Genomic DNA, 12,793 nt, shown 5'->3' on the forward strand with positions numbered 1-12,793 from the left:
ATGGAATGAGCCTGTTAAGCCCCCTTAAAGTGAACCCTTGGCCAGGTTATGGACTTTCAAGTATTCCCATATTGGTAACAAACAGTAAATGAGCTTTAAAACAAGCCCTCACTGACCTTTGTAGCTGCATGCACTGTGGAGCAATTTGGATGTCACAGCAATTCATTCACAACAGAAGCACTGATGTCATTCTTTGCTCAGCTGGCCTTGCTCACCATCATCCTGCCTTCCCAGCAAATCCACTCACACTGCTTCCCCTCCCAGCAACTGACTCTGCAACTTGCATACCCCATTGTCCTTTCCCAGCATTGACCAATCAGCTCAGATGACCCTGATCCTCCTTCTAGCTTTCCAGCTTTATAATCTCTACTGGAAGCACAGAACAGGATCTCTGATAGGGGTGAGCAGGGTGCACAGAGCTTCTTCTGGGAACTTTGATGATGAATTGCTCCACAGTGCCTACAACTACATAGGTAAGTGAGGGCTTGTTTTCAATCTCATTTACTCTGTGTTGTTATACAAGTAGTTGAATGTCCGTAGCCCTGATCCTCCTTCTAGCTTTCCAGCTTTATAATCTCTACTGGAAACACAGAACAGGATCTCTGATAGGGGTGAGCATGGTGCGCTGAGCTTCATCTGGGAACTTTGATGATGAATTGCTCCACAGTGCCTACCACTACATAGGTCAGCGAGGGCTTGTTTTCAATCTCATTTACTCTGTGTTGTTATACAAGTAGTTGAATGTCCGTAGCCCAGGTACATGTTCGTTTTTTAACTGTTTGGACTCTTGTGATATAATTCTGATACTGGGCAAAACTTGCCCAATTCCGAGCATACTCATCAGATTGTATCTTTGTCTAGACTGTTAGAAAGCACACTTACTCGCTACATGCCAAGTTAGGCTCATACCTTTACTAATAGAAGTACATCAAAGTACTGGCTTGCGAATGTTTGTTTGTGGTCACTTTGTTAATCATTGGCCCATCGCACATTTTACTGTGTTTGCCTTTCGTGTGTTCTTTTTTAAGTACAGTTTGGGAATTTTTGTATTTACTGCTGAAAGAATTTAAAATCTTAGAGCATTCACATAAAGAAAGTACTGATAGCTGATGCTCACTTGAAGAGAACCGTGAGATAGTGTATCTTGTGTATCTCTAGGTTAAAACTTTTTTTTTTTTTTAGTTTGTGAAGTAGGAAATGGTTAGATACTCTGTCAAGTTTTTATTGTTGTCTGTTTTTTTGTTGGGGAATTCCACCCATCTATGTGCACTGGTGACTGTAGGGGGAATTGTCCAATAGGGACAACTGTCTAAAATTGAAATAGAGCTCACTTTGGGATATTTGCACTAACTTGTTGCATTTTATATATATATATATATATATATATATATATATATATATATATATATATATATATATATATATATATATATATATATAACCTTTTTGTGAATTATAAAAAGTAAATAAATTATTTAAAACATACAGTGTACAATAAAGTCCAACAAATCAAAAAAATGTCCAAAATAGTGTCCAAAAAAAATCCCAAATTTTCAACTCTTTTCATCCATTAGAAGGATTGACTCCTATTCCATCCAAAACGCACCTCCAAAGTAAAAAAAATATAAAATCTAGTGCATTACCTTAATAAACAAAAATAATCACCCCGTGAAAATCACAATTCACTTCAAAAACATTTGTGCAATAGAAAAAAAAAAAAAAAAAAAAAAAAAAAAAAAAAATATATATATATATATATATATATATATATATATATATATATATATATATATATATATAATATATTAAATAAAATAAAATATTCAAATCCAAATCACTTTCTTATAGTGCATATAATCACACAAATCAAACTGTGATCACTGCAACTCAGTGTATACCATTAACCAGCACACAGTAGTACTAAATACTATTACCCTCTATAAGTATTGAAATGCTTAAACAATACTATGGATCAGTACTCCTCCATATTCTCTTCAAAGAAATTTTTTCCAAGTTCCTCAGAAAGATAAGAATGGTCTCAGGACTGGTATTCAAAGCATAGGGATAGCTTTTTATTCATCACTTACATTAAAATTAGAAATATTCAGCTCCAGACATGGTTCTAAGCACTTTCCAGCCAAACACTATAGAAAACCATGTGTAGATAACCGACAAAATGGTCACAGCGACACTTCCGGTCTATGTATGTGCGTCTTGACGTCACACCCTAACACGTTTCGTCACTTCCGGACTTCTTCTTTTTTTTTTTTTTTTTTTTTTTTTTAGTTTGTAATGAAGTAGGAAATGGTTAGATACTCTGTCAAGTTTTTATTGCTGTCTGTTTTTCTGTTGGGGAATTCCACCCATCTATGTGCACTGGTGACAGTTGTCACTGAGACAGAAAGTTAGGGGAAATGCAGAATTTTAGGGGGAATCGTCCAATAGGGACAGCTGTCTAAAATTGAAATAGAGCTCACTTTGGGATATTTCCACTAACTTCTTGTTGCATCCCTGGAACAGGAAGTAAAGGGAAGTTTCCCCAATGGTACATGGACAGCATAAAAGAGTAAAACAAAACGGTTTTTAACTCTTTTATACTCCTATATTTTGAAATTATATGAAAAAAAAAGGCAATAAAAACACTTGGCATTTAAAGTGTAACTAAAGCCCAAACTTTTTTTGTTTGTGTTGTTTTGAATAGATTGAGGAAAGATGAGATATTATACTGTCTGTGTTCCTGCAGCGGAGATTTAGGCTTCGTTTACACCATGTAGGTGTGACAGAGCATGCATGCGTTTTATATGTGTCACGCATAGGGCAATCCATTCATTTCAATGGGCTGCCATACACAGAAGAAATGCGCAAAAGATGTCCCCAATCTATTTGCAGGCATGCTGCACCGAACTGCATACTTTACATTGTATAATCTATGTGTTTCTATCCATTTTTGGCTTGTGTTTATGATGACTTTCCCTCTTGGATCCAAACATTTTAACCTCCCTGGCGGTATTCCCGAGTGTAGCTCGGGGTAAAATTTCAGTACCAAGAGCGGTAACCCCGAGCTACACTCAGGCTTACCATGCGGCGTTGCTCAGGGAGTCCCTGCAGCACTTACCTTGTCCTGCGCTCCCGCGATGTGTCCCCTGCAGCGTCCCTGGCCATCTCCTCCGGCCGATGCTGGCATCCGGCTTCCGTGCTCCGGTCCCTGTGACGTCGGGACGGCGGCAAATTTGAAATTTAAAAAAAATGTCATTTTTTAAAAAATTATTATTACATAGTAAAACATTGCTCTTTCAAACCATTTCACATACATTTTGTCCCGAGTGCTTTGTCCGGCGCCCTGCCTGCATTTTGACTGTTCTCTCTGCCTGGAAACTTAGAAACGTCCATGGCATCCAAAAAGCGTCCCTTTATGTCAAAAGCGGTTTTAGACCGGCTAGAGAACAGCGATAGTAAATCAGAACCACTTGCAGAATTGAGTGATAATGATTCGTGGGGGAAATTCGTCATCAGACACTGAAAACGATTTTGCGACTTTGCTCAGCGATGTGCGAATTTGCCTCTGTATTTCAAATTTCAGTGTTTTTGGTTTGATTATATTATTGAACTACATTTATTATGATATTATTATTTTTTATGATTATTAATTAAATTATAATTTATGATTTCGTGTTTCAAGTTTTATCCTACCCGGGATGTTTACTAGACTCTTGTTCAGACAGATTTCAGTGAGTTATTCCTAAAAATTACAGCCTACAATAAAAAACTACATATTTCCATGCAAAAAAATGGTACCGCTTTCAGCACCAAAAATTGGAAATAATCATAATGCCAGGGAGGTTAAAGAACACATCTGTGTTTTTCTAGTCGTAATGATATCAAGTACTTTTAATTCGATATTTTCTTGTTAACACTTTTCCATCACTGGTTACATGGAGTGAAGTAGAGGGAGATAATAATCCAAGGTTGGTTATAGTGGATCCTATCTTGGCAGGAATAATCCTCACTATTTTGTCATCTTCTAATTATTAAACCGCTGACGTTTTGCATGTGCTTGGCAGCCTTGAATGTGGCTCTTTGTCCCAGTTTGCATTGGAATCATGGCCATTACTAACTGAATGAAAAGGACAGGCTGTGATAATTGGAAGCACACAAGTGGACAATGCAAACAAACTTCATGCAGACCAAAAAAAAAAAAAAAACAGATGTCCACATTCTGGAAACCTCATAAGGACAAGACAAGGAGCTGGACTAGGCCAAATCCTTCAATAAAGAGAATCTGTCACTAGTTGTAACAATATAAGGGGGGATTTACTAAAACTGGAGAGTGCAAAATCAGGCGCAGCTCTGCATAGTGACCAATCAGCTTCCAGGTTTTATTGTCAAAGCTTAATTAAACAAGCTGAGATTAGAAGATGATTGGATACCATGCACAACTGCACCAGATTCTGAGTGCTCCAGTTATAGTAAATTTATTTATTTATTGCAGGTATTTATATAGCACCGTCAATTTACACAGCACTTTACATATATAGTACATTCACATCAGTCCCTAACCCTCAAGGGGCATACAATCTAAGGTCCCTAACTCATATTCATACATACACATACTAGGGACAATTTAGACAGGAGCCAATTAACCTACCTCCATGTCTTTGGAGTGTGGGAGGAAACTGGAATACTCGGAGGAAACCCATGCAGGCACAGGGAGAACATGCAAACTCCAGGCAGTAGGTGCCGTGGCTGGGATTTGAACCAACGACCCCAGTACTGCCAGGCGGAAGTGCTAACCATTTAGCCACTGTGCTGCCCTACCCCAATGTGTCTAACACAATGCCTTGAAAAAGTATTCATACCCCTTGAAATTTTCCACATTATGTCATGTTACAAGCAAAAATGTAAATGTATTTTATCGGGATTTGATGTGATAGACCAACACAAAGTGGCACATAATTGTGAACTGGAAGGAAAATGATCAACGGTTTTCAAAATTATTTATAAATAAATATATGAAAAGCGTGGTGTGCATTTGTATTCAGCCCCCCTGTACTCTGATACCCCTAACTAAACTCTTGTGGATGTGATTTCCCACTGATTAGTAAATTGCACATGTGTGTAATTTAATCTCAGTATAAATACAGCTGTTCTGTGAAGCCCTCAGAGGTTTGTTAGAGAACATTGGCAAACAAATAGCATCACAAAGGCCAAGGAACACACTAGACAGGTCAGGGATAAAATTGTGGAGAAGTTTAAAGCAGGGTATGGTTATAAAAAAAATATTCAAAGCTTTGAACATCTCACGGGGCACTGTTCAATCCATCATCCGAAAATGGAAAGAGTATGGTACAACTGCAAACCTACCAAGACATGGCCGTCCACCTAAACTGACAGGCCGGGCAAGGAGAGCATTCATCAGAGAAGCAGCCAAGAGGCCCATGGTAACTCTGGAGGAGCTGCAGAGATCCACAGCTCAGGTGGAAGAATCTGTCCACAGGACAACTATTAGTCATGCACTCTACAAATCTGGCCTTTAGGGAAGAGTGGCAAGAAGAAACCATTGTTGAAAGAAAGCCATAAGTTGTCCCATTTGCAGTTCGCGAGAAGCCATGTGAGGACACAGCAAACATGTGGAAGAAGGTGCTCTGGTCAGATGAGACCAAAATTGAACTTTTTGGCCTAAAAGCAAAGCACTATGTGTGGTGGAAAACTAACACTGCACATCACCCTGAACACACCATCCCCTCCGTGAAACATGGTGGAGTGAAGTACATATATTTAAAAAAGATAATACACTATGAATTTTCTTTTTCTTTTTTTTGAGGTTTTCATGGAATATTTAGGATCAATTTCCTTTTAACTGGATTGAAGTGAAAAAATTTGGAACTTGGGTTTTGGACACATTGGGATTTTATTTTATGTAATTTTATTTTTTGTGATTTTGAGACACAATTGGGAGTGAATTTAATTTGAACACAATTTTTAAGTTTAAGTGATTAATATTTATTTTGATTGTATAAATTGATTATATTTGTAAGATTTTAATTTTGGGTTTTATGTGGGATTTATATGTTTTATCACAAAAAGGATATGTTGGGTTCAAAAGCAGACAGTGCCCGCTTCTCTTAGAAGAAGGCTCTGTAGGATCAGATGGTCACAGATGCATCCTCTAGTGAATGCTCATTTCTAAACTAAAGACTATACAAGTAATGTAAAAAAAAAAAGATCATTCAAAGAGACAAAAAAAAACATAGTTTCCCCTAATGAGGATTATTTGACTTTGTAATTATTTTTTAGAAAACCATTTAAAAAGATCTACAGAATATATATTGCGTGTTTATTGTATTAAATGTTTTTGTATCTACTTTATAATTGTGGGTTCAGCCATATATGCCAATTACATAGGCTTCCCGCTAGTTATCTTTTCTCATTGATAATGACTGTATGAGTAACATAATTAGAGAGTGTAGAGAGATGATTTTTTTCAAACTCCAACCATGCAATTGATAGGCAGAGAGCAAATTCTGACCATATTTTCTGTGACTTGGTATTAAAGGCAAGAAAATGTTTAACTCTTGTGATTTGGCAATGCTGACATGTTCTTTTTGGTTCATGTGACGTGAGTTAATAACAGGTTCTCTTTAATGGTAGTAGAAGGAGGACACATAGATAAATGGAGACACTTTAAAGGTGTCCTAGAAGCATCAAAGTGTAGGAATCAAAGAGACCCTATACATAATTTGCGTTGTTTTCCCACTTCCTGTGGTAAGGAGGCTGCCCTGTCATATACAGGTTCCTTTCAACTGGAAAATAGGTGCCCCCAGGGCCAGGGAAAAGCACAGAATGCTGTCAGCAGACAGACACAGGACACGTCATTGTCTGCAGCCCAGCTGACATGTCATTGGAGGTAATGCCTGCTACACACAATGAGAAAATCAGATGAAAAATACAGCTTTCGAACCGATCGCCCAATAATCTGATCATTCGTATACAGCTTTCCAGAGCCAATCACGACAGTTCAAGCAAAATTATTCAAAGGGACAAACAAAAAAAATTTTTGTATGATACCAGAATGCACGATTTTCACTTAATTAGCACAGTATTCGGCGGAGAAAAATCCACCAAGACTGCGCATGCTCAGAAACAAAAGAATACATACAATATAATATATTACATCACTTCCGATGTTGTGTTCTGTCATACAAGAATTTTTTGTAACTTTAGTAACCTCTTCATTTTCGAGACTAGCATGCAAAAAAAAATGGATGATCATTCATGCGATCTTCTCATTGTGTGTATGAGGCTTAATGTAAAGCCCCTGCAACCAATCAGATTCCAGTTGTCATTTCCTACAGCGGACAGCTGAGATCCAGTTTGCATTTGTACCTATTATAATCTGTATCCTCCATATTGCAGCTTTATTAATTGTCAGGAATTCTGTCTTTGCTTTAATGAACAATTAGATGTATTTATTGTTGAGCCTTCTCTTTAGAACGCTTTGTAAAATGTCATTCCTTTAATCTCTGGTACTTAGAGGATAATTGAGGATTGTAAAACCCTTTAAAGACTGTTTCAGTGTGTTTTATGTGCGGTATATTAATTTATAGTTTAGTTTGTTTAACTTTATAGTTACTTTGTTCAAAGTATTTCCCCATCACGCTGAAAAGTGGCCATAGACAGAATGGAAATGGGCCAGCCCAAGCAGCTCTTCTAATAGCCATCCCGGGACCAGTTCTGCACCCTAGGAGCCCCACCCTGGAACTACCTATGGCTGTCCATTTCACATATTCTGGAGTCTGTTAATATGGAGGCTAAGGGGTCCTGTGTCCCTACACCAACCAGTCAAACAATATACTGCCAAATTGGGCATTATCGCAGTTTTGCGTTAGGCCCTAATCACCCCGTGCATTTTGTAGCTGTGGAATGTTCATCAAACAAGGATCAGGGCTCTCCTATCCCTCTTGTATTGAACTGTATGGTTGCTGTATTGTCTCCCGTTATATTGTAAAGCGCTGAGCAAACTGTTGGCGCTATATAAATCCTGTATAATAATATATAAATCCTGTATAATAATAATAACAAAATCCCATGGTATGTAATAGTGGCCATTCACATATGAGCATTAAAGTGTTACTAGACCCACAACAGTAAAATCCGTCCACATATGCAGCCTTTCTCAACTGGGGTGCCTTGAGGTTTCTTCAGGGGTGCTTTGGCAAAATGTCTAAAAATTGTCCAAAACTTGAACACAAGCCAGCGGGTGGAACAAGCCTGCCTTTTAGGGACCCAAAGCCACAGGTTTTCATTGTACACCATTACAACATTCTAGCCACCGGCATCCTGACAACCAATGACATCATCAGTTGGTAAGGTGGATGTCAGTTGCCTGCACAGCATGCTAGTTTGATCCTCTCCTTCACTATTGGGGGTCACATTAGCTCAGTGATGGATGGGAGAAGAGAAACCCTGGAATACTAGTCAGTACCAGTGTGCAGAAGTGTATTTGCTCTGGAAGAATAAATCGCCTCTAATGTTGGGTGTCCTACGTGTGTGGACGTTGCTGCATTATAAAAAAAAAAAACCTATTACTAGTTTTTCACATTTTAGAATTGGTACGCTTTTAAAATTATGCACAGCCTTGAGGCACCCCATTCTAAAATTCTAAACACTGTTCATAATTCTAAAAGGTGCATCAGGACTGTCCATAATTTTAAACGGTGCCTTGACTGAAAAGAGGTTGAGAAACACTGCAGTAAAGCATGCTGGTTGTACTCACTGTGGAACCTAAGGGGTTAATCCTCTGCATTGTGTAAAAAGGCTGTTTAATCCTGTCTTCTCTGATTCTCCCCTTCTACTGTCCCCAATCCATCTGCTGATAGTAGAGAGCCCAAGGAGTCACTCTGCACGCGCTCAGTTTGGTGGGTATTGCTAGAGAGTATTTTTTTTTTTTCTTGGTAGAGTGCATGTGATCAGCACAAGGCCAATCAATGCTCTCCAGACAGAGGGTCAGGGGTCATGCAGCTTCATAAGACAATCAGGGGAGAATGAAAACTCTTCCTAAAAGCTTTAACCAGTGCTCTGCTAGAACTGATAGAAGTCACAAGACTGCTATATACTGCTGAGAAAAGTTATTTAACATATAGTTTATATCTACTAAAATAATTGCATTTCCATGTTGTGTGTACAGTGGGAGACCGGATATAGTGAATGCAGGGTCCTGGGAGACCGGATATAGTGAATGCAGGGTCCTGGGAGACCAGATATAGGGAATGCAGAGTCCGGGGAGACCAGATATAGTGAATGCGGGGTCCGGGGAGACCAGATATAGTGAATGCGGGGTCCGGGGAGACCAGATATAGTGAATGCGGGGTCCGGGGAGGCCGGATATAGTGAATGCAGGGTCCGGTGGAGACCGGATATAGTGAATGCAGGGTCCGGTGGAGACCGGATATAGTGAATGCAGGGTCCGGTGGAGACCGGATATAGTGAATGCAGGGTCCGGTGGAGACCGGATATAGTGAATGCAGGGTCCGGTGGAGACCGGATATAGTGAATGCAGGGTCCGGTGGAGACCGGATATAGTGAATGCAGGGTCCGGTGGAGACCGGATATAGTGAATGCAGGGTCCGGTGGAGACCGGATATAGTGAATGCAGGGTCCGGTGGAGACCGGATATAGTGAATGCAGGGTCCGGTGGAGACCGGATATAGTGAATGCAGGGTCCGGTGGAGACCGGATATAGTGAATGCAGGGTCCGGTGGAGACCGGATATAGTGAATGCAGGGTCCGGTGGAGACCGGATATAGTGAATGCAGGGTCCGGTGGAGACCGGATATAGTGAATGCAGGGTCCGGTGGAGACCGGATATAGTGAATGCAGGGTCCGGTGGAGACAGGATAGAGGGAATGCAGGGTCCGGTGGAGACCGGATAGAGGGAATGCAGGGTCCGGTGGAGACTGGATATAGTGAATGCAGGGTCCGGTGGAGACCGGATATAGTGAATGCAGGGTCCGGTGGAGACCGGATATAGTGAATGCAGGGTCCGGTGGAGACCGGATAGAGGGAATGCAGGGTCCGGTGGAGACCGGATAGAGGGAATGCAGGGTCCGGTGGAGACCGGATAGAGGGAATGCAGAGTTTGGGGAGACCGGATAGAGGGAATGCAGGGTCCGGTGGAGACCGGATAGAGGGAATGCAGGGTCCGGTGGAGACCGGATATAGTGAATGCAGGGTCCGGTGGAGACCGGATAGAGGGAATGCAGGGTCCGGTGGAGACCGGATAGAGGGAATGCAGGGTCCGGTGGAGACCGGATAGAGGGAATGCAGAGTTTGGGGAGACCGGATAGAGGGAATGCAGGGTCCGGTGGAGACCGGATAGAGGGAATACAGGGTCCGGTGGAGACCGGATAGAGGGAATGCAGAGTTTGGGGAGGCCGGATAGAGGGAATGCAGGGTCCAGGGGAGGCCGGATAGAGGGAATGCAGGGTCCAAGGAGGCCAGATAGAGGGAATGCGAGGTCCAGGGAGGCCAGATAGAGGGAATGCAGGGTCCGGGGAGGCCGGATAGAGGGAATGCATGGTCCGGGGAGGCCGGATAGAGGGAATGCAGGGTCCTGGGAGGCCGGATAGAGGGAATGCAGGGTCTGGGGAGGACAGAGCGAATGCAGGGTCCTGGGTTTAGTTTCACTTTAAGGTACCTGCATCTCGAAGTCCGGTGCTCCAAAAGCTACTGTACATGAGCTACTTTCAGATATGGGTGTTTTTGGCCCCATAGACTTGGGAATGCCTGCAGTTTAACAGTTTTTCAGGTCCATTTCGGGCGTTCTTTAGCCTGTAAGAACTGGTTTCCTCACCCAGTGCTTTCCATTGGCTAAAACAGAAATGGCCTAAACCTGAATACGTGTGTAAAATGCTTGAAATACACTTCTGAAATGCTTGCGCACATGCTCAAAAATGCTTAAATAAAAATGCCTGACAATCGCTGTGGTTATCTGTGAATGGAGCCTAAGAGCGGGAAGGTATACTTACCTTTCATATGCTGGGCCCCCCCTCAAAATCACTGTTTAAAGTAGAATTCTAGCCTAGACCTAGCTAGTCTTGAAAATGTACCATCCCCCCTCCCAACACCTATGCTGACCAATCTGTGTAGAAAATATCTATATACCTGTTTACTTTGAAGGAGGGAGCGCTGATGACCACAAATTCTGACCCAACACTGGGCTCTCCTTTTTACTCCCACACAGCAGCTCTGTGCCTACTTCCCTGGAAGTACCTGCTTTTCTCCAGCTCCAGGGGACAAACATGCTGCCCCCTCCCCCCATATATTAAAAGTGTTCTAAAATTATTTGCATCTCTTATTATTTGGTGTCATGTTATCCGCATCCCCAACCTGCATTAAAGTGTATTTAAAGGCAACATTTATTTTAGTTTTGGATAAAGTGCAGAAGCGTTAGATGCTTCTTTTTTTTTTTTTTTATTGCTCCGTGTCCCCAGTGGGAAAATGTACCTTCTCTGTCTTTGTCCTGATGATCATCTTCAATGAGGCAAATAGTGAAAGGCACATCCACAATTAAAGAGTACACGGGGGATGGAGGGCACGGAGTACAGTGGTTGGCAACAGAAAGACCAATATCTGCCTGCAGGATGTTATGGGAAAATATCTGAAACTTAGTGGAACTGCACTGCATTTGAGCACCGCAAACCAAAAACGCTAATTTAATTCATTTTTGATATTCAAAGCAACTTCCCCCATCCATCCGTATCTCCGTGCTTTATTTTTCCAATGAAAAGATGAGCTATCTTCAAATATCTCGGCCACCCTTCTGGATCCCACTGCACATAGCTGCCATGATGCCCTGTGCTGCCAGTGTAGAGGTCCGTACTCTATGCACTGCAATACACAGCCCTGGAGTGAGTATCCATCATAATGACTGCAATGGAAAGAACTCATTGGTCAGCCCTACCATGTGTCTGTACCAATGAGAAGAGAAGGCCTTTTTTCAGCAGGCTGCAACAAACCGAACTAACCCTGTCCAAGAGTTCACATTAAAACCAAGGGGTCTAGTTTGCATACATTTGCAAATATAGAAGTATGCTGCAGTGGCCACATCATGGCACCCCAGTGCACCATGGTCCTAACTCTAGAGTCTCCCAAGTTGGTATATATATATGATTGAGGGCAGGCATGCCTGGATGGAGCCCACCCCTTCTTAAAGGTAATGGGACACACTGGGCACCCAGCAGTAGCATAGTGGCAGCGAAGGTATCCAGTGAGCCCATTCACCAACAGTACAGGCTCGCTGGTAAATGAGCTGGGAATTTTTGTTTGTTGTTTTTTGACATGCATTGCCCTTCCATGTGCTGCTTGCTACAAAGGCCAGTTGTAGGTTGGGTTGGTTGCCATTTCTTTGTTCTGTTGGTGAATTGGTGAGGGGATGCACTGGATATCTTCGCTGCCACTGTGCTATTGCTGGGTGTCCATTGTGTCCACATACCTTTAAGGAAGGGGTGGGCTCCCTATAGGCATACCTGCCCTTAATCTATCCCCATTATTATATAGGTGCTGCAACTCCGTAGACTCAAAATTATAGTTAGGACTGGGGTGCAGTGACATGGCAGCTTACCCATATATTTACAAATGTATGCAAACTAACCCCCCGTGGTTTTAATGTGAACTGTTGGGGTCAATTCGGTTTGTTGCCGGCTGGTAAGTGAGTTGGGAATTTTTGTTTGTTTTGTTTTTTTTTCATCTGGAACCCGGGAGCCTCCAGGATTGAATGTAGGTAATGGCAAGGGGT

The 12,793-nt window shown here is 41.7% G+C and overlaps 1 protein-coding gene across 1 annotated transcript in view; it reads left to right on the forward strand.

Annotated features, from left to right (window-relative positions):
• Nucleotides 1-12,793, forward strand: part of NID2 (nidogen 2) — a gene marked incomplete at its 5' end in the record, with an annotated part of 66,772 nt that overhangs the window by 19,107 nt on the left and 34,872 nt on the right. The window lies entirely within an intron of this gene.

This window comes from Staurois parvus, unplaced genomic scaffold, assembly GCF_062004578.1.
Source record: "Staurois parvus isolate SC_StPar_1 unplaced genomic scaffold, SC_StPar_1.0 ptg002360l, whole genome shotgun sequence".
NCBI lineage: Eukaryota > Metazoa > Chordata > Amphibia > Anura > Ranidae > Staurois > Staurois parvus.